The sequence below is a fragment of the Oncorhynchus tshawytscha genome, linkage group LG07 (genome assembly GCF_018296145.1).
Source record: "Oncorhynchus tshawytscha isolate Ot180627B linkage group LG07, Otsh_v2.0, whole genome shotgun sequence".
NCBI lineage: Eukaryota > Metazoa > Chordata > Actinopteri > Salmoniformes > Salmonidae > Oncorhynchus > Oncorhynchus tshawytscha.
In genome coordinates this window covers 24,453,493-24,476,181 of record NC_056435.1, presented here as the reverse complement: position 1 = coordinate 24,476,181, position 22,689 = coordinate 24,453,493, and the positions used below count along the sequence as shown (strand labels likewise).

The window sequence follows — 22,689 nt, the reverse complement described above, 5'->3', positions numbered from 1 at the left end:
CAGCTGTGTGCTTGGACCTGTGATATCTGGTCTCTGGGGGAGTTGCTGGGAAATTGAAGGCTATAAAAGCAGAGTGCCGGGCAGGCACAATTCCTTGGTCTGCCTAGCGTGTGTGTGTGTGTTGCTCATTGAGGATCAGACGGCTAGTTCTAGTTCTCCTCAGTGGAAACAATCTGACTGAGGCCTGTTACAGCAGGAAGCTGTGCCCAGTCACACACACACACGCAAACAAACAAACACACGTTCCCTCAGACCTGTCAGACCAGTGGAACATCACTGATGGGCAGTGTGGTCATTAGGTCAAGATTCCTGTTCTAAAATCACTTCCCTGCTGAAAAACCCCCAGCATATACCAGCATAGGTTGGTGACCAGCCGTTGTTGTGTTTTTGTCTGTCACCCACAAAACAAGCATCGAGTCACATGCTAGTTCACAAAGTGATGTCTAATTCCTATTGTAATGTAGCCTGAGCGGCAATATCTAACAATGTGGTATTTTACTCACCCACACTCTGCATTCAGAATGGCTGCCAAGGTTAGAATAATGAATAAAAGAGACCTAAACCATCTAAACTGGAACAACCATTTCAGTAAGGGGTGCAATAAGTCCAATTAAAAGATTGAATTTGTTTAGAAAATGTGTTATTTATCTTCGTGTAGCATAAGATTAATTGATTAATTAATCAATCAATGTACACGCAAAAACACGTATATTGAAACAAACAATTCTAACAATCAAACTGCAATAGAGCAGGCTGGGAAAAATGATAATGATGTGCGTGGTTTTGCAGACCATCTTGACCAGCGCTACATAATGCTGAAACAGCATCCACTTTGTCAGGGCTGAGGGTGATATGTGTAACCACAATTTTTTTTTTTTGCATTTGAGGAAGGGTTCTTTACTGCTGTGATGGTTGTGAAGAACCATCCTGTTCTTTCCCTCCCCACCATGTTTTCCTTTTATGCCATGAAATGCTACACTGTTAAGAAGTTCCTGTAATTTTAGGGTACACTACAGGATACTGGTTGCAGTGAAAGTAAGGTAAACACAGCTGAATGAAGGTGTTATTGCTGTAAAGGGACAGTATGCTGCTGAATGCTGGTTACTTGAGACTATACCTCACTTGAGATTTGAACTCACAACCTCTTAGTTGCTAACAACCTGAATTTCCTGCTATGCCACCAAGTCTGTAGGCACCATAGAGATCGGCCACAGATTTAATGGCAATAATACATTTCTGGACATTGCTAAAAGTGGCCCGGAAACAAGTCAATAATTGACAGATTACCTGACAACACCAATGTAAAAAATAGCAGTGCTCAGGGACACTTGATGTAAAGGGTACATAAACGCTTAGGGTATTTGAACTTGCAAGCTTTTTGGTGGAAGTGCATTAATGTTTCAGCAGTGCCACCAGGTACATCTTTTTTACCAAGTACATATATCCACACACTCTCAAAATTAGGGTACGGTTATTGTACATTGTTGTTCCCTGGGGTGCAAAAAGGTCAAAGGTACACATAAGGTACCTTCAGAGGTATACATTGGTCGGTTCCTTTTACGGTACATGTGCAAATAATCTAGTATAATGGTACATTTTTCTACCCAATATTTTTAATATAAAAGGTACAATCATCACTGTGCTTTAAAATGTAGGTGGGGGCAATGTACCTGTGGGGCTCATTAACATATTTGGGGGCATGATCTAATATGTGTGTATTTGTGCCGACCATCATTGGAAGTGTTGTACCAGTTTAAGTGGTTGATGGTTATGTTGTCAAAGGTTGAGCACCCCCCGTTTAACTGTGAATTATACAGGCTGTATAAGGGTATGTGATGTTAAAGAGCTGCACCGTTAAGAGGTGACTGTGCATTTCACAGTAACTTAATAATGGTTAGTTGCCTGGAAGTTGTTGTTAATTTTGTGTTAATAAGCTAGCAACCAGTTGTCAGTAAGTTATTGTAAAATTCACAGTAGTTGCTAATAACTAACTGGCAACCAGATGTCAGTCAATTACCTTAAAATACACAGTGATGTACTTGCAAATAGCTGCCAGTAGCTCACTGTACCTTCACTTAACTTTTCTGATTACAAGAAAGCTTATAATAATAGGTGACAACCATTAAGCACACTTGGGACCTGGCCTCAACCTGGCAGAAAACTGACCTTCCTGCCACTAGTGATGTTACATTTAATACCAGAGCTCTGAGGCATGCGTCAAAATCATTAATCAACCAACTTCAAAGCAGTGTGGCATTGCGTGTATCACTTTATCATTAGTACGTCATCAATGATATACGTGCTTATTCAAACCTTGTGTTGCAAAATGCAAGATCCCACTGATTTCGCTGTGGTTCCATTGCTTTCTTCTATTCCAAGCTGTTTTCAAACACCGACCTCTACTGGACACCATAATTCAAAATATGTGACCGACCAGCTCAATTTGGTCTTATGTAGCTAAATGTAAAGTTGTGTTTTTTACATTGGATGAAAGTAGAGACTCAGAGTTAGAAAATTGTATATCATACCCATTGTTCCTCAACTGTAGTGTAAGTAATTCTGCTTTGAATGTTTATAAACTTGTAACATCACTTTTGAGAAAATGGCCCTTGAATGTTTTGGTGCCTACTGAGCTCTTCTTTGTCTACACCCACTCAGCATCATTCACACCCTTTTAAGCTTTAGCCACACCCATCTCTTTAAGGATTCACATGTGAGGCTATGTACTAAACAACCAAAGATTTCAAGACTAAACGCTGGTTTATACTACGGGTGTGTTCAATTTAATCTGGAGTGCCAGAGTGTGCTCTGGGCGTTGTCAGATTGGCCGTTCGTAAATTCAGAGCGTTTCCCTCATGGAGAGCCCACTGGACGCTTTGGAACAAAAGTAGGGTTGATTTGAGCGTTCTTACCTAACAACAGCAGTCAAGCACCCAAGCTAAATGGCTAACGTTGGCTAGATTGCTAGCTACTTCCAGATACAAATGAGAGAACAGCTCACTCTGACCATTTTACTCGCCCTAAGCAGTGCTGGTTAGGCTGTTATATTATCCAGAGTGTTGGTGACTGCAGCTGTGCGCTGGCAACAATTTAATCATTATGTTTTTTGCCAACGTGTATTGGCCACAGGTGTTCAGCGTTCGTAAATTCGACAGTTATTCTGCACTCAAATTTACAAGCTATTTCTATCCACAGTGACATCATAAACATTCTATTGAAATAGTTACTTGCAAAGTGGAGTCTTTTGTTTAGACATGTAGCTAACTAGCTAAACAATGAACCCTATTCCCAACTCATAATCTTACTACCGTGCATGAATCTACATATAGACTTTTTCTACTGTATTATTGACTGTATGTTTGTTTATTCCATGTGTAACTCTGTGTTGTTGTATGTGTCGAATTGCTTTGCTTTATCTTGGCCAGGTCGCAGTTGTAAATGTGAACTTGTTCTCAACTAGCCTACCTGGTTAAATAAAGGTGAAATATATATATATTTTTAAATGTAGCTAACCAACCAGGTTCAATGCAAATGGCTCTGAGATATGAATAATATTACTACACAGATCATATGTGTAATGTTAACTAGCTAGCCAGCCAACTAACGTTAGCTAACTAGCTAACAGTACACTTTAACTTGAAATGAAAATGACTTTCTGGCAAAATTAGAAACGTGTAATATCTGAAAATGTAGTGAGCTAGACTCTCTTACCCATCCATATACATGGATGGACGCTTCTCCCTCTCTGTCACGGATACCATGGTGGACTTAGTTTGAATATGTAATCCAGAGCCTTCTGTGTTCACTTTTCGACTCCAGGATTTTCTCCATCTCCTTAGCTATCATACTCTAATTCCATTGATTTCAAAACTCGGTCCTCCATAAAGTGGAGAGCAACACTTATGCAGTTCTACTATGTGATATCTTAAAAAAACTGTTTAGAAAGGATTAACTACACATACTGACCAGCTCATATTATAGACATAAGCGTGCTACATGGCAGACCAATCCAAACTCAACTCTTGGCATGTCCAGCCCACTCATTATCTCAGCCAATCATGGCTAGTGGGAAGGTTGCTCACTTTTTCCATGGCTAAACCAGCTAGGCTCGTAATTTAGTTAGGACAAATACAACCTATATTAGACCATGCCACCATATATGCTAATGAGCCCCCTCCAGCACACTGCCCCACCTATATTTCAAAGTATAGTGAAAGTAAGGTAAACAACAAGTCATTTTACAACAATAACACGTTAATTCAACTGTAAAAATACTATATTTTACTACAAATCAGAAGCCAGTAATTACTGTCAAATGACAGGTCATTTTTAACAGTGTGCCATAAGCACATCTGAAGTATCCTATACGTTTATCTGTAGAACATGTCATTGGTTCTACCTGGAACCAAAGGGTTCTTCATGAGTGTTCTAAATGGAACTCAAAAAGGTTCCCCTACAGGGACAAATCAAAGGGTTCTACATGGCACCCAGAAGGGTTCCCCCATTGGGACAAATGACAGAACTCTGTAACCATAGGGTTCTTCATGACAGGTTTCTACGTAGAACCCAAAAGGGTACACCTACAGCACATGTCAAACTCTGAGTGGGCTGAGTGTCTGCAGGTTTTCACTCCTCCCTTAGTTGATTGATGGATTGATCATTAAGGAACTCCCCTGGCCTGGTTGTCTAGGTCTTATTTGAAAGGAAAACCCCAAAACCCGCAGAGACTAGGTCCTTCTTGGAATGAGTTTGACACCCCTGTCCTATAGGGACAAAACGAAGAACCCAGGAGTGTTCCTTGTGAGAGAGTTCTAAAAAATCAAAGGGTTCTTCATGGCACCCAAAAGGGTTCCCCCATAGGTACAAATTACAGAATGTTTATTAGTTCTAATCTTTTAACAATCTTTATCATACCCACAGATCCAGTGGCATAGCAGGAAATTCGCTGGCAACCGAGAGGTTATGAGTTTAAATCCCTTGTGAGGTTAACCCCCAAGTAATCAGAATTTTGCTGGTCTGCAAAACCACACCCATCATTATCATATGTCCCAGCATGCTTTTATGCAGTTAGATTTTTAAAAATTGTTTGTTTCAATATCTGTGCTTTTGCATGTACATTAATTAATTAATGCAATGCTACACAAAGATAAATAACATACATTTTTCAAAACTAATCCAATCTGTTAGTTGGACTTAGTTATACCTGTTACTAAGTGGCTGTTCGGTTTTATTTAAATATTCTCATTTATTTATCTATCTATCTATTTAACTCTGGCAGTCATTCTGAATGCAGATTGTGGGAATCCACTCTGACTAAAGTCCAATAGGAATTAAATAGCACTTTGCAAGCCTGCATAATGTGACTTGATGCTGGCTTGGTTTTAGTTTTATGCTGGTCACCAGTGTCCAAAAACACAGCAAAGGCTGGTCACCAGCAAAAACACAACTAAGGCTGGTGACAGGCAAAAACACAATGACGGCTGGTCACCAGCGAAAACAAAACGAAGGCCAGTCACCAGCAAAAACACAATAAAGGCTGGTCACCAGTGGCAACACAATAAACATTGGTCACCATTGAAAACACAACAAAGGCTCATCTGCCAGCATAACCAGCTAGGCCATGCTGGTCAGACCAGCTTGAACAGCTTGGAATTTATGCTGGTTTATGCTGTTTTTTTTTAGCCGGGGTTAATGTGCTACTCAGATTCTTCCTTGGCAGCTCTGTGTTTGTAGTGGTTGTGAGTTGCCTCTCTCTCGCTTTCTCTCTCTCACTCTGTCTGTCATCTAGACAAACTGTAAACTGTATGTGTATACACTTAGAGATGTTTTACATATCCAGATGTTTGGGCTTTCAAGAGCTTTCCATTCAAAGTCTGTTATCAACCCAGTTGAACAGATTGTCAAATCTGATTTGAGTTCTAACGTCTGTGTAATTAGACACAGAGAGAAAAATCTCTGCTCCTCGATTTTAATCAGCTATGGTTCTGATTCCTTGACGGGGTGTAGTGTCTGGCGCTATCTCACTGTTGGAATAAAGCAGTGTTTTTCTGATAGAAATAGACAAAGAAATGCACACAAACACATGTGTGCACACGTACATATGCACAAACACACACACATATTTTGTTCTTCTATCCTTGTGGGTACTTAAAATTGATTTCCATTCAAAATACTATTTCCCCAAAACCTAACCCTAAACATAACCGTAACCGTAACCGTAACCCAAACTCTAAACCTAACTGCTAACCACTAACCCCTAACTAATTCTAACCCTAACCCTAATTGTAACATTAACATTACCCTAAACCTAACCCCTAATCTTAAAATAGCCTTTGTACTCATGGGGACGTGGGAAATGTACCCATGAGGGAGCATTTTCCTTGTTTTACTATCCTTGTGGGGTCAAAATAAAATAACCAACCCACACAACACACCCTACTGCCAAGCACTCTACTGCCTGTCCCCTACTGCCTTACCCTACTGCTTAGCACCCTACTGCCTAGCACCCTACTACCTGTACCCTAATGCCTAATACCCTACTGCATGTACCCTACTGCCTGTACCTTATTGCATAGTACCCTACTGTCTACCACCTTACTGCCTATGCCCTACTGGCTGTACCCTACTGCCTGTACCCTACTGCCTAGTACCCTACTGCCTGTCCCCTACTGCCTAGTCCCCTACTGCCTGTCCCCTACTGCCTAGTACCCTACTGCCTGTCCCCTACTATCTGTACCCTACTGCCTGTACCCAACTGCCTAGCGCCCTACTGCCTAGTACACTACTTGCTGTACCCTACTACCTAGTACCCTACTACCTAGTGCCCTACTACCTAGTACCCTACTGCCTAGTGCTCTACTGCCTAGTGCCCTACTACCTAGTACCATACTTCCTAGTATCCTACTGCCTAGTACACCCACCAGCTCCTGACCCAGATTCTAGCAGGTTGTTTGATAAAACAGCAAAGCAAGAGCTGTTTTTACTGCTCTTTGAAGGCCACTTTACTTAGCTGATTGAGCTGAGCCATATCAAAACAACTGTGATCTCAACCTAGATATCTTCTGAAGAGCTTATTCATCCATTCCTTTGCTCAGAGTCACTATCCATCTCTTTTATCCTCTCATCTCATTTCTAGTTCACAGAGATGGTTACAGAGCATGATTACAATTGTGAATTAAATGCACTTAAATGTAAACTACAGCAAGCTCTTATAAATATAAATATATGGATGAGCAATGACAGTGGCATTGGCAAGATGCAATAGATGGTATAAAATACAGTATATACATATGAGATGAGTAATGCAAGATATGTAAACATTATTAAAGTGGCCAATGATTTCAAGTCTGTATGTAGGCAGCAGCCTCTCTGTGTTAGTGATTGCTGTTTAACAGTCTGATGGCCTTGAGATAGAAGCTGTTTTTCAGTTTCTCGGTTCCATCTAGGATTCACCTGTACTGACTTCAGTGTGAACAGGCAGTGGCTCGGGTGGTTGTCGTCCTTGATGATCTTTTTGGCCTTCCTGTGACATTGGGTGCTGTAGATGTCCTGGATGGTAGGTAGCCTGCCCCCGATGATGCATTATGCAGACCGCACCATCCTCTGGAGAGCCCTGCGGTTGTGGGTGGTGCAGTTGCCGTACCAAGTGGTGATACAGCCCGACAGTATGCTCTCAATTAAGCATCTGTAAAAGTTAGTGAGGGTTTTAGGTGACAAGCCAAATTTCTTCAGCCTCATGAGTTTGAAAAGGCGCTGTTGCACCTTCTTCACCACACTGTCTGTGTGGGTGGACCATTTCAGTTTGTCTGTGATGTGTACGCCTAGGAACTTAAAACCTTCCACCCTCTCCACTGCTGTCTGGTTGTTGTGGATAGGGGATCTCCCTCTGCTGTTTCCTGAAGTCCACGATCATCTCCTTTGTTTTGTTGACGTTGAGTGAGAGGTTGTTTTCCTGACACCACACTCAGAGTGCCTTCACCTCCTCCCTGTAGGCTCTCGTCGTAGTTGGTAATCAAGCCTATTACTGTTGTGCAGTCTGCAAACTTGATGATTGAGTTGGAGGCGCACATGGCCTCGCAGTCATGGGTGAACAGGGAGTACAGGAGGGGACTGAGCATGCACCCTTGTGGGGCCCCAGTGTTGAGGATCAGTGAAGTGGAGATGATGTTTTCTACCTTCACCACCTGTGAGCGGACCATCTAAGTCCAGGACCCAATTGTCCAGGGCGGAGTTGAGACCCAGGGCCTCCAGCTTGATGATGAGCTTGGAGGGTACTATGGTGTTGAATACTGAGCTGTAGTCAATGAACAGCATTCTTACATAGGTATTCCTCTTGTCCAGAGGGGATAGGGCAGTGTGCAGTGTGACGGCGATTGCATCGCCTATGGACCTATTAGGGCGGTAAGCAAATTGAAGTGGGTCTAGGGTGACATGTAAGATGGAGGTGATATGATCCTTGACTTGTCTCTTAAAGCACTTCATGATGACGGAAGTGAGTGCTACGGGGCGATAGTCATTTAGTTCAGTTACCTTTGCTTTCTTGGGTACAGGAACAATGGTGGCCATCTTGAAGCATGTGGGGACAGTAGACTGGGATAGGGAGAGATTGAATATGTCCGTAAACACACCAGCCAGCTGGTCTGCACATGCTCTGAGGACACGGCTAGGCGGGCACCCTTGCGAGGGTTAACACGTTTAAATGTCTTTCGTCAGCCACGGAGAAGAAAATCCCACTGCCCTTGGTAGCAGGCCGTGTCGATGGCACTGTATTATCCTCAAAGTGGGCAAAGAAGGTGTTTAGTTTGTCTGGATGCAAGACATCGGTGTCCTTGATGTGGCTGGTTTTCCTTTTGTAGTCCATGATTGTCTGTAGACCCTGCCACATATGTCTTCTGTCTGAGCCGTTGAATTACATGTCCAATTCGTCTCTATACTGACATTGTGCTTGTTTGATTGCCTTGTGAAGGGAATAACTATACTGTTTGTATTCGGCCATATTCCCAGTCACCTTTCCATCGCTAAATGCTGTGGTTTGCGCTTTCAGTTTTGCACGAATGCCGCCATCTATCCATGATTTCTGGTTAGTGTAGGTTTTAATAGTCACAGTGGGTACAACATCTCATAAACACTTCCTTATAAACTTACTCACAGAATCAGCTTATGCAATATTATTCTCTGAGGCTACCCAGAAAATTCTCCAGTCCGCGTGATTAAAACAATCTTGATGCGTGGATTCCGATTGGTTTCAGTTTCTGCCTATAGGAAGGGAGGAGCAAAATGGAGTCATGGTCAGATTTGCCTAAAGGATGGCAGGGGAGGGCCTTGTATGAATCGCAGAAGTTAGATTAGCAGTGATCCAGTGTTTTTCCAGCGTGAGTGCTACAGTAAATATGCTACTAGAATTTCAGTAGCCTTAGGATATATGGTTTCCAGTTTGCATAAAGTCCAGTGAAGTTCCTTGAGGGCCATCGTGGTATCGCCTTGAGGGGGGATATACATGGCTGTGACAATAACCAAAGAGAATTATCTTGAGAGATAATATGGTTGGCATTTAATTGTGAGGAATTCTAGGTCAGGTGAACAAAAGGACTTGAGTTCCTGTATGTTGTTACAATTACACCAATCATGAAACATACACCCCCACCCTTCTTCTTCCCAGAGAGATGTTTATTCCTGACGGCGCGACGCACAAAGAATCCAGGTGTCTGTACCGACTCCGACAGCATATCCCAAGAAAGCCATGTTTCCATGAAACAGAGTATGTTACAATCCCTGATGTCACTCTGGAAAGCAACCCTTGCCCTGATTTCGTCAACCTTTTTATCTAGAGACTGGGAATTAGTGAGTAATAAGTGGTGGGTGGTGTGCACACTTCCGAAGTCTGACCAGAAGACCGCTCCGTCTTCCTCTTCTCCGGCGGCGTTGTTTTGGGTTAAACTCTGGAATCAGTTCAAATGCCCTGGGTGGTTTGGACAAGGGATTCACTTCGGGAAAGTCGTATTCCTGGTTGTAGTGCTGGTAAGTTGACATCGCTCTGATATCCAATAGTTCTTCCCGGCTGTATGTAATAACACTTAAGATTTTCTGGGCTAACAATGTAAGAATGAATACATAAAAATAAAAAAATATTGCAAAGTTTCCTAAGAACTAGAAGCGAGTCATCCCTCTCTGTCGGCTCCATCTTGATCTCAGTTTATGTTTTTTTATAATCAAATATCGCACATTTTCAGAAGAATACTTATTTCTAAATTTGTAGAGTGACATTTGGGTTCACAGTGGGCGTAGAGAAACAATATGTTGGTCATTTAAATGAGATCAGACTGACAAAAAATAAACACCACTTTATGATGATAAAATGGTCTTTCTCTCCTTCTTAATATCCTCTCTGAAATTGTTACATAATCAGTAAAATGTCACAGAGACCTTTATGGTTAGTTGATGAAAACGGGCCTCACTCAACCCCATTCATTCTACATTCACAGACTGTCACAACGTTGGAAACTAGACAAATTTAGCACGTTTTTTGTTAACTCTGTCTATGTGCAGGTGGGTGATTAGTATCCCCCAGGCTTTAGACCTTCACTTTATACCCAGCCAAGTCCTCATATATAGTGTTTTCGTGAAGGGAGATTGATGTTCAAAGGAAAATTGAACATTTACTTAACACTGATATAGATTTCCAATCAGCAGTGAGGTAGAAAGAGGCCTTCCTCCTTTGTAGTGTTGATGTGTATGAAGTGTCAGGTTTGCATTCATTTCTGACATCAAAGAGCTGTTTTGCTCTTTTTTATCACCCTGTGCCCCTTTCCTGCAGTCAAATGACCAAAAGAGCCCTCTAGTGCCCTCATGGGTGGAATGTTATTCATATTTTTCATAATTAATCAAAAAATAAAACAAATACACAAAAAATCCATTGTTTTTATGTTAACTTCAGTCTTCTATGATACTGTATGAAAGTGTAATATTGGGATGCAAACTCAAAATTGAATACATTTCAACTCTATATCTGACGCAGTACAAATGTTTTCTTTTCTTTTTTCAAGACCCATAATATCTAATACCTTTGTCATCTGGAAAGGGGGGTCGAGGGGTGTCTTTGGGAGTCAAAGCTGCAATAGCTTAGTCACCCAAACACATTCAAACCACCTTGAAGCAAAGGTGTCGTGTATTATGTTGGTAACAAGAAACTGTAGATGACATGTGGTGCGATGTGGTCTGAGAATGAACCTTTTAATTTCTGTTATATTTCATTAGAGAGCATTGATACAATTTCGACCAATCCATTGGTTGAAATTTTAAACATGTATTTTCTATAAAGACACACCCTATGTGTTTGAATAAAATCAACTATATGTACTTAGCTCGTGTACCAGAGAGTCTGTTCTAACAAGAAAAAAATATATAAAGCCTTTATTACAGCAAAGACTAAAAACAGTTGCATGAATTCGTGAATTGGGGTTTATTTATTGTTTAAGCTAATTATTCAAATTTAATTTTAAAACAAAATCGCTTGATTGCATTTCAAAGCATGAATGACTCGTATGCTGTGTGATGACATGAACGAATGAATGGTTGATTGATTGATACATACAGTAGTCTACATATTAAAATATATCCCTAAGTAAGTTACGGTATTAAGACTAAACAGGACATGCTCTTAGGCCTGCAGCTCGAAAGTGATTATACAAGGCTACTACTATACAAAGCCTACTAATGATAATGACATGAGTTATTATTATAATAATGAAGATAATAATAATAATAATTGTAATAAGAACAATAAGAACAAGGTCAAGAAAAAAAGACGGTATAGAAGTGAGAGCTGTGTGCATATTATGCGTACTGTTATATTACAATATTATTTTTCTGCCCATTTGGAACAGTGTAAACAACTATAAGTAATACCAATTATACCAATTATAAGTAATACCAGAGAGTCTGTTCTAACAGAAAAAAAGTGTATGGCAAAGATTTAAAAACATACAGATTTGTGAAATTGCTTTATCCAACATTTTTCGGTTGCGTGAGGCTTGGTGCTCACGGGATCAGTATGCTATTAAACAAACAAATAGGCAACAGGGGCAGGATCTGTCTTATTTCTGTAGATATATATGGAAGATTTTATAAAACAAGGCACATTTAACAGTTAGGCTATTGATTATAGACCTAATTAAGTTGGGGTTTCCTCTAGCCTCAATTTTATTAGACAATTAAGGCAAGGGCTGTTTCCTCGTCTCCTTAGTCCACTGCTGCCTCCGCCACATTGTTCTCAACACCAATATGCTTGTATAACTTTGCTGTTATGCACATAGCAACATAGGGAAAGGCGCCAATTCAACGGCACACTGAAGCTTATGTTTCAGAACCGCGGTCGCTGTCCAACACAGGAGAATGCGCATTTGTTATAAAATAATATTACATTTATTAGTGTTGCACCATTATTTTTACACAATATAAGCATATACAATTTCAGTATCACATGTCTTAGAGCAGGCCTGGGCAACTCCAGTCCTCAGGGGCCTGATTGGTGTCACACTTTTGCCTCAGCCCCAGCTAACACACCTGACTCCAATAATCAACTAATCATGATCTTCAAGTTTAGAATGCAATTAGTTTAAAATCAGCTGTGTTTGCTAGGGATGGGGCAAAAGTGTGACACCAATCAGGCCCCCGAGGACACAGTCTTAGAGTGTTGGACTGTGCCATCCCCGTGGCCTCTGCAATGGATTAGTCCGCCGAGACAGGTGTGGTTTAGACAGGTGTCCTGTACCAATGAAAAATATAATACATTCGCACTGCTCGACTAAAGACATCTCGGTCGACCAAAAGCCTAATAGACCAAACAATCGACCAGTTGATTAAATGTGGTCAGTTCTAGATTTGATGTTGAGAGCCAAGGACTCAGTCGTACCTTCCACATCCACAGTAGCCTTTAGCAAATAGTCTATAACTGTGTATGTAGGTTTTCACTGTGAGGGCCAAGGACTGGTTTCACCTTCACAATAGTCTATAATAGCCAAAAGTTAAACACTTAAGGGTCATAAATGCCCCCCCCCCATCCTGTGTTGCATGACATACCCAGCAAACATGACCCCATTTGCCCCATGTGGGTATTCGGTGGCAAAGTGGGCATGGGCTAGCCCACATCAGCCCAACACGGGCTAGCCCACAACAAGCCCATCATGGGCTAGGCCAGAGTTTCCCAAAGTCGGTCCCCCCTCCCCCAGCTGATTCAAATAACCAAATTAGCTGTGGTTATTTGAATCAGTTGTGTAGTGCTAGGGTAAAAACCAAAACGTGCACCTGGGGGGGACTTTGGGAAACCCTGGGCTAGCCGCCACCAAGCCCAGCTACAGGCAGGGGCTCATTTGATTATTTGGAGGTGTCCACAGTTCTTTTTGTGCGAACTTTACTAAGAGTGTTGTTCCAGTTTAAGGGTTCTGTTGTGCGATGCCCACATGTTTTGTATTGTACACAGCCAATGATGAAGTCTTTAAAAAGATACAGTAAGTGCATGTTACATGCTGTATGAGAAGCTTAACATTTTATCTTCAAAAAAATATATGTATGATAGTAATCACCTGATTTGCTTTCTGATACACTGGCCATGTCAGAATACACATACTTGTGTCTTTAATAGTAGGCTGTTTGAGTATGAAAAAAAGTGTTACAGTATGTGACATTTTGAAAATCAAGTATACTTTAAATGCCCGCACATCATACTCGTTTTGGCTTTGGGGGATGCACTACCGAAATCAACAAATAGCAGGAAACAATGTAATCGCACACGATTGAGTATGCTTTAAATGCAAGGATGTTATACTCATGTCGGCTTTTCATCTAGTAGAATTCACTGCACACTTTTGGGGAATTTCACAGCCACAGTGCTTTGGAAGAGGGGGGCTGCGAGTTCTGATTGCTAGATCTGATCAAGTAAACAACAAAACAACTTGGAAGATGGCGAATAGCGATGCTTCTTCGGTGGTGTTCAAATGTAAGTAGCTTTTGTTCTTCTTAAAATGATCACAACTATTTCATCGTAACGTTACATCTTTGAAAACAGATTTGCTGCCTGCTGTGCCTTTTAGCTAGCCAGGTGCTTCAGTAGGACTCAAGGGTGAAAGTAGATTTAATTTCTTCACAGGACGGGACCTCCAAATAATTTTATGGTCGCAATCAAAGAATTACATTGTAACGTTTTTCTTCCGCTGAAGGAGAGGAGGACCAAAATGCGGCGTGGTTAGTGTTCAACATCTTTAATAGACGAAAAACGAGAACACTACAAAATACAAAACAATAAATGTGAAAACCGAAACAGTCCTATCTGGTGCAATGACACAAAGACAGAAGACAACCACCCACAAAGTACCCACAGAATATGGCTGCCTAAATATGGTTCCCAATCAGAGACAACGATAGACATCTGCCTCTAATTGAGAACCAATCTAGGCAACCATAGACATACAAACTATCTAGAAAGGAAACAGCCCCATAAACATACAAAAAACCCTAGACCAGGCTAAACACATAAATCCCCCATGTCACACCCTGATCTAACAAAAATAAGTTGTCTTTGTTCGCTTTAGTCTCCTCCTAGGAACGGCGACCCTCGCCGCCGACCTAGGATTGGCAACCCTACTAAATGGCCCCACTGGACTGAGGGGCAGCTCCGGACTGAGGGGTAGCTCAGGACTGAGGGGTAGCTCAGGACTGAGAGATAGCTCAGGCTGGTTGACGGCTCTGGCAGATCCTGGCTGACTGGCGGCTCTGGCGTCTCAGGACAGGCGGGAGACTCTGGCGTCTCAGGACAGGCGGGAGACTCTGGCGGCTCTGGACAGGCGGGAGACTCTGGCGGCTCTGGACAGGCGGGAGACTCTGGCGGCTCTGGACAGGCGGGAGACTCTGGCGGCTCTGGACAGGCGGGAGACTCTGGCGGCTCTGGACAGGCGGGAGACTCTGGCGGCTCTGGACAGGCGGGAGACTCTGGCGGCTCTGGACAGGCGGGAGACTCTGGCGGCTCTGGACAGGCGGGAGACTCTGGCGGCTCTGGACAGGCGGGAGACTCTGGCGGCTCTGGACAGGCGGGAGACTCTGGCGGCTCTGGACAGGCGGGAGACTCTGGCGGCTCTGGACAGGCGGGAGACTCTGGCGGCTCTGGACAGGCGGGAGACTCTGGCGGCTCTGGACAGGCGGGAGACTCTGGCGGCTCTGGACAGGCGGGAGACTCTGGCGGCTCTGGACAGGCGGGAGACTCTGGCGGCTCTGGACAGGCGGGAGACTCTGGCGGCTCTGGACAGGCGGGAGACTCTGGCGGCTCTGGACAGGCGGGAGACTCTGGCGGCTCTGGACAGGCGGGAGACTCTGGCGGCTCTGGACAGGCGGGAGACTCTGGCGGCTCTGGACAGGCGGGAGACTCTGGCGGCTCTGGACAGGCGGGAGACTCTGGCGGCTCTGGACAGGCGGGAGACTCTGGCGGCTCTGGACAGGCGGGAGACTCTGGCGGCTCTGGACAGGCGGGAGACTCTGGCGGCTCTGGACAGGCGGGAGACTCTGGCGGCTCTGGACAGGCGGGAGACTCTGGCGGCTCTGGACAGGCGGGAGACTCTGGCGGCTCTGGACAGGCGGGAGACTCTGGCGGCTCTGGACAGGCGGGAGACTCTGGCGGCTCTGGACAGGCGGGAGACTCTGGCGGCTCTGGACAGGCGGGAGACTCTGGCGGCTCTGGACAGGCGGGAGAGACTCTGGACAGGCGGGAGACTCTGCTCTGGACAGGCGGGAGACTCTGGCGGCTCTGGACAGGCGGGAGACTCTGGCGGCTCTGGACAGGCGGGAGACTCTGGCGGCTCTGGACAGGCGGGAGACTCTGGCGGCTCTGGACAGGCGGGAGACTCTGGCGGCTCTGGACAGGCGGGAGACTCTGGCGGCTCTGGACAGGCGGGAGACTCTGGCGGCTCTGGACAGGCGGGAGACTCTGGCGGCTCTGGACAGGCGGGAGACTCTGGCGGCTCTGGACAGGCGGGAGACTCTGGCGGCTCTGGACAGGCGGGAGACTCTGGCGGCTCTGGACAGGCGGGAGACTCTGGCGGCTCTGGACAGGCGGGAGACTCTGGCGGCTCTGGACAGGCGGGAGACTCTGGCGGCTCTGGACAGGCGGGAGACTCTGGCGGCTCTGGACAGGCGGGAGACTCTGGCGGCTCTGGACAGGCGGGAGACTCTGGCGGCTCTGGACAGGCGGGAGACTCTGGCGGCTCTGGACAGGCGGGAGACTCTGGCGGCTCTGGACAGGCGGGAGACTCTGGCGGCTCTGGACAGGCGGGAGACTCTGGCGGCTCTGGACAGGCGGGAGACTCTGGCGGCTCTGGACAGGCGGGAGACTCTGGCGGCTCTGGACAGGCGGGAGACTCTGGCGGCTCTGGACAGGCGGGAGACTCTGGCGGCTCTGGACAGGCGGGAGACTCTGGCGGCTCTGGACAGGCGGGAGACTCTGGCGGCTCTGGACAGGCGGGAGACTCTGGCGGCTCTGGACAGGCGGGAGACTCTGGCGGCTCTGGACAGGCGGGAGACTCTGGCGGCTCTGGACAGGCGGGAGACTCTGGCGGCACTGGACAGGCGGGAGACTCTGGCGGCACTGGACAGGCGGGAGACTCTGGCGGCACTGGACAGGCGGGAGACTCTGGCGGCTCTGGACAGGCGGGAGACTCTGGCGGCTCTGGACAGGCGGGAGACTCTGGCGGCTCTGGACAGGCGGGAGACTCTGGCGGCTCTGGACAGACGAGGCGCACTGTAGGCCTGGTACGTGGTGCCGGCACTGGTGGTACTGGGCAGAGGGCACGCACCTCAGGGCGAGTGCGGGGAGGAGAAACAAGGAGTACTGGGCTCTGGACACGCACAGGAAGCCTGGTGTGGGGGGCTGCCACCAGAGGGCTGGTGCGTGTAGGTGGCACTGGATAGACCGGACCGTGCAGGTGCACTGGAGCTCTTGAGCACCGATCCTGCCAAACCTTACCTGGCTCGATGCCCACTCTAGCCCGGCCGATACGAGGAGCTGGTATGTACCGCACCGGGCTATGCACCCGCACTGGAGACACCGTGCGCTCCACAGCATAACACGGTGCCTGTCCGGTCTCTCTCGCTCTCCGGTAAGCACAGGAAGTTGCCGCAGGTCTCCTACCTGGCTTCGCCATACTCCCTGTGTGCCACCCCCCCAAGACATTTTTGGGGCTGACATTCGGGCTTCCTACCGCGCCGCCGTGCTCGTTTCTCCAACTCCATTCTCCTGTAACCCCCCTCGCACTGCTCCAGTGAATCCCAGGCGGGCTCCGGCACTCTCCCTGGGTCTACCGCCCATCTCTTCCCAAGTTGTATAGTCCAGATACTGCTCCCATGTCCAGAAATCCTGACATCACTGCCTCTCCTGCTCCTGCCCGTTATCACGCTGCTTGGTCCTGTTGTGGTGGGTGGTTCTCTAATTGGTTCCCAATCAGAGACAACGATAGACAGCTGCCTCTAATTGAGAACCAATCTAGGCAACCATAGACATACAAACTGCCTAGAAAGGAAACAGCCCCATAAACATACAAAAAACCCTAGACTAGACAAAAAACATAAATCCCCCATGTCACACCCTGACCTAACCAAAATAATGAAGAAAACAAAGATAACTAAGGCCAGGGCGTGACATACATATAGAATCCCGATTAATTCAATAGGATCTCTGTGGGCCTAGTCGTAAAGATGTGTGATTTAACTTTTAAAATGTGTTAACTTTTGTTGTGGCATAAACACAACCAGTCATGATGTTTTCTTCTGATTGTCAAACAACTACTCAAAACAGTGGTGAATGGAAAGAGACATCTTCTCCACAGAACACCAACAAGTGTAATGACATTTGGCAATTTTCATTAGGCCAGAATTTATGTCCACTGCTGTCTGCAGCGTCGGGCATTTTATCTCGGCCTTGGCAAAATGTAGGTGTTCTCGTTGAACCACATCGTATTTTGGAGCGTTTTCAAGTCCATTCTGACATAATGGTGTAATAGCCTACCGTTTTCTTGACATTGTTGTAAATACTGTTATGGGCTCATCTTTAACCAGTATGGCGTACCTCCACTATTTATTTTGCCGGGATTCCGTACCAGACCGTACCGCCTTACTTTCGCCCCTGGTCGGACTAGAAGTTATAACTGTTCGAACAGTAATGTTAAGTACAGGGTTAACAGTAACGTTACTTGCTGTTGAGCAATAACTTCATATTTAACATTAGCCTAGTTCGCTAGCTAGCTACTTGTTGTAAATACCATTGCTTGTGTTCAAAACTATGCACAAGCTATAGTGTTAGTCATGCGGTAACCTATATTCCTATTTTCCACAGCGGTGCTGGTCCCAACACTTCTCTTTTCTTCTAGTTCTCCTGATTTGACACTTCACTTTATCTGTGATGAGCTGAACGGTTACAGTCTAAATGGGTCTTGATAGTTTCATTGCACATGACCTGTTATGGTGAAAGTAATGGTAAGCTGCACTCCTTACTGTTTCACCTTGGCACTCCAAATTTGATAAAGTATGTGGCAGTCTAGCTATCTTCAGAAAGTTCACGCACTCTACTTTGCACATGTTTTGGTTAATGTTGTACATCTGGTGTCTTTTCAGGATCTATGGTAAGGAGTGAGAGCTGGAGGGGCAGCTGTCACCTGTAAGGGTGAAAAAGAAGTAAGAGAACCTTTAGCAAAAACACACTGTACGCTGCTGTATGTTATCTTGACATTTATTGCTGTACTTGGCTAATAAAGTTATCCTTTTCGTGCAACAACACTTTCCCATCTATTTCCTATGTTTCACCAGAAAATGAATATACGTGTGAAGACACACTTGATAGAAAGTATTCCAGAGAAATGTACTGCAATTGTAAAGTATTATGTTTGATGCTGAAAGCTATCCTTTTCCATATTTTTTTGTAATTAAAAGCTCTCCCCACTGGAGTCAGCATCGAGTGACTGGAGGCCATAGACGCATCCTGGAAGTGGTATGCGGTGATGGATGAAGTGCTAGCGGGCTGCCACTTCATTGCCCCATCGGTCATCATCTCCTCATCCTCCCAAGGTGCAGCTATAGGCTCCCCTCCTTCCCAGACTCGCCCTAATGTGGGCTGGAGTAGGAGAAGGAGGTGACTGCCAGGGAGTCATGACTTATGGCCGTTTTAGAGACCATGATTAAGAAGTAGTTTTATGTATTTTGTATGTACAGTATTGTATTTCTTTTTTTAATCCCAAAGTGAATTTCGTTGTTTAAAAAAAAAAGTGTTTTCTTCTTTGTAATAAAAAAGAAAAAGTGATACAGGTACATCTACTGTTGGTGTGTTTTATTTTTTTTAAATCTACATTAAAAAAATGCACTTGCACATCGGAGCTATCTTGTTGCAGATACCCGAACACTGCTCTTGCTAGTATCACTTTATTATTGAAGTTTATTTGTCGGCCTCTTGGCCTTGGTTTTTTTGCTCTACGAAACTAAAATAAACCATCTGTGGCATAATAATAATTGATGACATTTTTATAGCGCTTTTCATAACAATCTCAAAGCTCATCAAAAGTATAAAAAACAAATAAGCAATACATGATCACAAGTAGCCTAGCTATAGGTCAACCACTAGAGGCCAAGTCTGAGTGCATGGATCCTCCAAAGATGGAGAGGGACAGTTCATGGCTTGATCAGAGTAAGGTGGTCAGGGAGATGGCTGATGAAGATTGAATTTGGTAACGATCTTGTAGAGGGCTACTCTGGGAACGAGCCTGATTCATGTAGCCACTGAACTTCTCCGTCACAATATATGGCACCTACTTGGCTGATGCCTCAGCAGCTGTGGGTACCAGAAAGTGTCACTCTGACCATAGTTTACTTTGTATATTTCTATGTTTTGGTTGGTCAGGGTGTGAGCTGAGTGGGCATTCTATGTTTCATGTCTAGTTTGTCTATTTCTATGTCTGGCCTGATATGGTTCTCAATCAGAGGCAGGTGTTAGTCATTGTCTCTGATTGGGAACCATATTTAGGTAGCCTGGGTTTCACTGTGTGTTTGTGGGTGATTGTTCCTGTCTCTGTGTTTTCACCAGATAGGGCTGTTTCGGTTTTCGTTACGTTTCCACGTTTGTTGTTTTTTGTAGTTTTTGTATTGATTCGTGTTTTACGTTTGTTGATTAAACATGGATGCAATCTACACGCCGCATTTTGGTCCGACTCTCCTTCACCAAAAGAGAACCGTTACAGAAAGCTCACGACACACACTTCAGAGTAGTAGCCATCCTTACTCATTACAAGCCCTCTGCCTCAGCACTGCATTCCCCTACTGCATCTTCCATTACTCTCAAGCTTCAGGTGACTCTTCAGTTGATATACACGTAGGCCTACGGTACACTCAAGTTTACTCCAAATACGTCATTCCAAATGCTAGCTACTTAGCTAACGTTAGCCCAAAACAACAACACTCTGGCGAATTAAACTGCCAGTGGGTGGGGCTACAGACATTTCTTTTCAGTCCATGTGAAGCCGTTACTGATGGTGTGTTCAAGACATTGAGGTATAAAAGAACAAGACAGCTGGGAATTTGGGGAAAAAACGTGCTTTGAAATGGATGATATGTTTTTTACAGCCAGTCAACTCGGAATTACAAGTAACAAACTCTGCATCTTCCTAGAACTCCTATTTCGCTGACCTAAAGATCACCGACATCACGATTTTTCACTGTCTCAGCTGGTTTTGCTTTTGAGTTCCCAGTTGTCTTGAATGCACCAAAAGTAATACGTTTCGGCTGTGGCATACTGTGTACAGTATTTGCTAAAAAGTACGTAGTACGATTAGTAAACAGTATGCAGTTTAAGTAAGTAGTATGCAAGTGTAATGTAGATGCTGGGAGGCAAGAAGCAGGTGGGTTTAATATAATAAACAACATGGAGCGAAACAACATAGGAGTAACGTCTAGACATGAACAACATAAACAATAGCTTCTGAGGAAAGAACTTAAGGGAGTGCCAGATAAAGGGGAGGTAATGAGTGAGGTAATGGAGTCCAGGTGTGCCAAATGATAAAGTGCAGGTGCGCGTAATGACGAATGCCAGGTGCGCGTAATGATTGATGGTTCCCAGGACCGGTGGTTAGTAAACTGGCGACGTCAAACGCCGGAGGGGAGGTGCGGGAGTAGACGTGACAGCAAGCCAGATTTCATACACTGCCATTGTATCATGTTCCTTAAATACCTTTATGGCTCGAAAAGTATGCAATTCATGAATTCAATTAAAAGTGTCATAAATAAATGATAAATAAAATAATTCCTAAATAGCAAAGGCGCAATGTTGGGCAGCCTACATGGGGTCAATATTTTAGCCCGCATTGGGCCCACATCGTGCCAATGTGGGAATGTTTGCTGGGGAAAAAACAGGCTTATTTCTGGCAAAGTGAGCGCTGCCTTCACCAGAGGGCTGCCTATACTGGGCCACACTGGGCAAATGCCTTGGGGGCCAACGTGCAGCCAATATTTTAGCCCGCATTGGGCCCACATCGTGCCAATGTGAACATATTTTCTGGGTAACCAGTGTGTTGCTCAGTGTGTTGTTCTTTACTAGATGCTTATTGGAGTAATGGCTTCTAATTTCTACCTCTGTCCTGATGTATGGCTTTGAGCGCAAGAGGTGAGCGATGTAGACAGGAAAGGCACACGTGTGTGTGTGTGTGTGTGTGTGTGTGTGTGTGTGTGTGTGTGTGTGTGTGTGTGTGTGTGTGTGTGTGTGTGTGAGAATTCCGAACTGTGTGTGAACTGAGGACAGGCAGTGTGTGTGTGTGGACAGCCTTGTGTTTATAGCCCACATATTACTACTTATCTATTTTGAAACTGACAATACATCAGGTAGAATGTGAAATCAAACAAAGCACATAAAGACATTGTGAAGCTAAACATTCTGTTACAATACATGCTGGTTGAACAATGAGTGACTATGATTAGCAATTGTTCAGTAATGGGGAAAACACACACGTGTTTGAGTTGAGATTGGGTTTCTCTTTGGATACTAAATCGGTTATTTGTTCCAGAGCTTGAGGCACTCATTGATCTAAACTAAAGGCTTTGGTTGAATTCATTTGTGCATACCGTTGCAAAACATTTGGAACTGAAAACGAAAACAAGCATTTGTTATTGGACAGGTCTCTCCCTGTTTGCCTGTTTTCTTCCACTTGGTGCCTAATGAACATGACCCTGTTGTGATAAAGAAAGGAAGGTCTTGACTAAGAGCCCTCCTCTATAACACTGACCTACTGTGCGAAAACAAATACCATGCCCTGAGATTAGGGATGGGCAACCCCAGTCCTCGGGAGCCGGATTGGTGTCATACTTTTGCCCCAGCCCCAGCTAACACACCTCCAATAATGAACTAATCCTGATCTTCAGTTTAAAATGCTAATTGTTTAGCTGTGTTTGCTAGGGATGGGGAAAAGGTGTAACACCACTCCGGTTCCGAGGACTGGAGTTGCCCATCCCTGTCCTAGATGTACTAGAAAAGCCAATATGGACATGGCTACAACGCTGAAGAGCTGTTGACATGATGAGACGGTGAAAAGAAACCTGATGCACAGTAACACACACACATGCAGCATTCACTGAAACATACGCATAATGACAAATAAATTCTGAAAGTCATTTGACCCG

At 44.7% G+C, this 22,689-nt stretch overlaps 1 protein-coding gene and 1 long non-coding RNA gene across 3 annotated transcripts in view; both read left to right on the top strand.

Moving 5' to 3' along the window:
* Positions 1-22,689, top strand: part of arhgef3 (Rho guanine nucleotide exchange factor (GEF) 3) — a 127,117-nt gene that overhangs the window by 58,384 nt on the left and 46,044 nt on the right. The window lies entirely within an intron of this gene.
* Positions 17,623-19,860, top strand: LOC112254173. Its single transcript, XR_002954124.2, has 3 exons — positions 17,623-18,510; positions 18,649-18,708; positions 18,964-19,860. It is a non-coding gene; the product is annotated as an uncharacterized LOC112254173 (long non-coding RNA).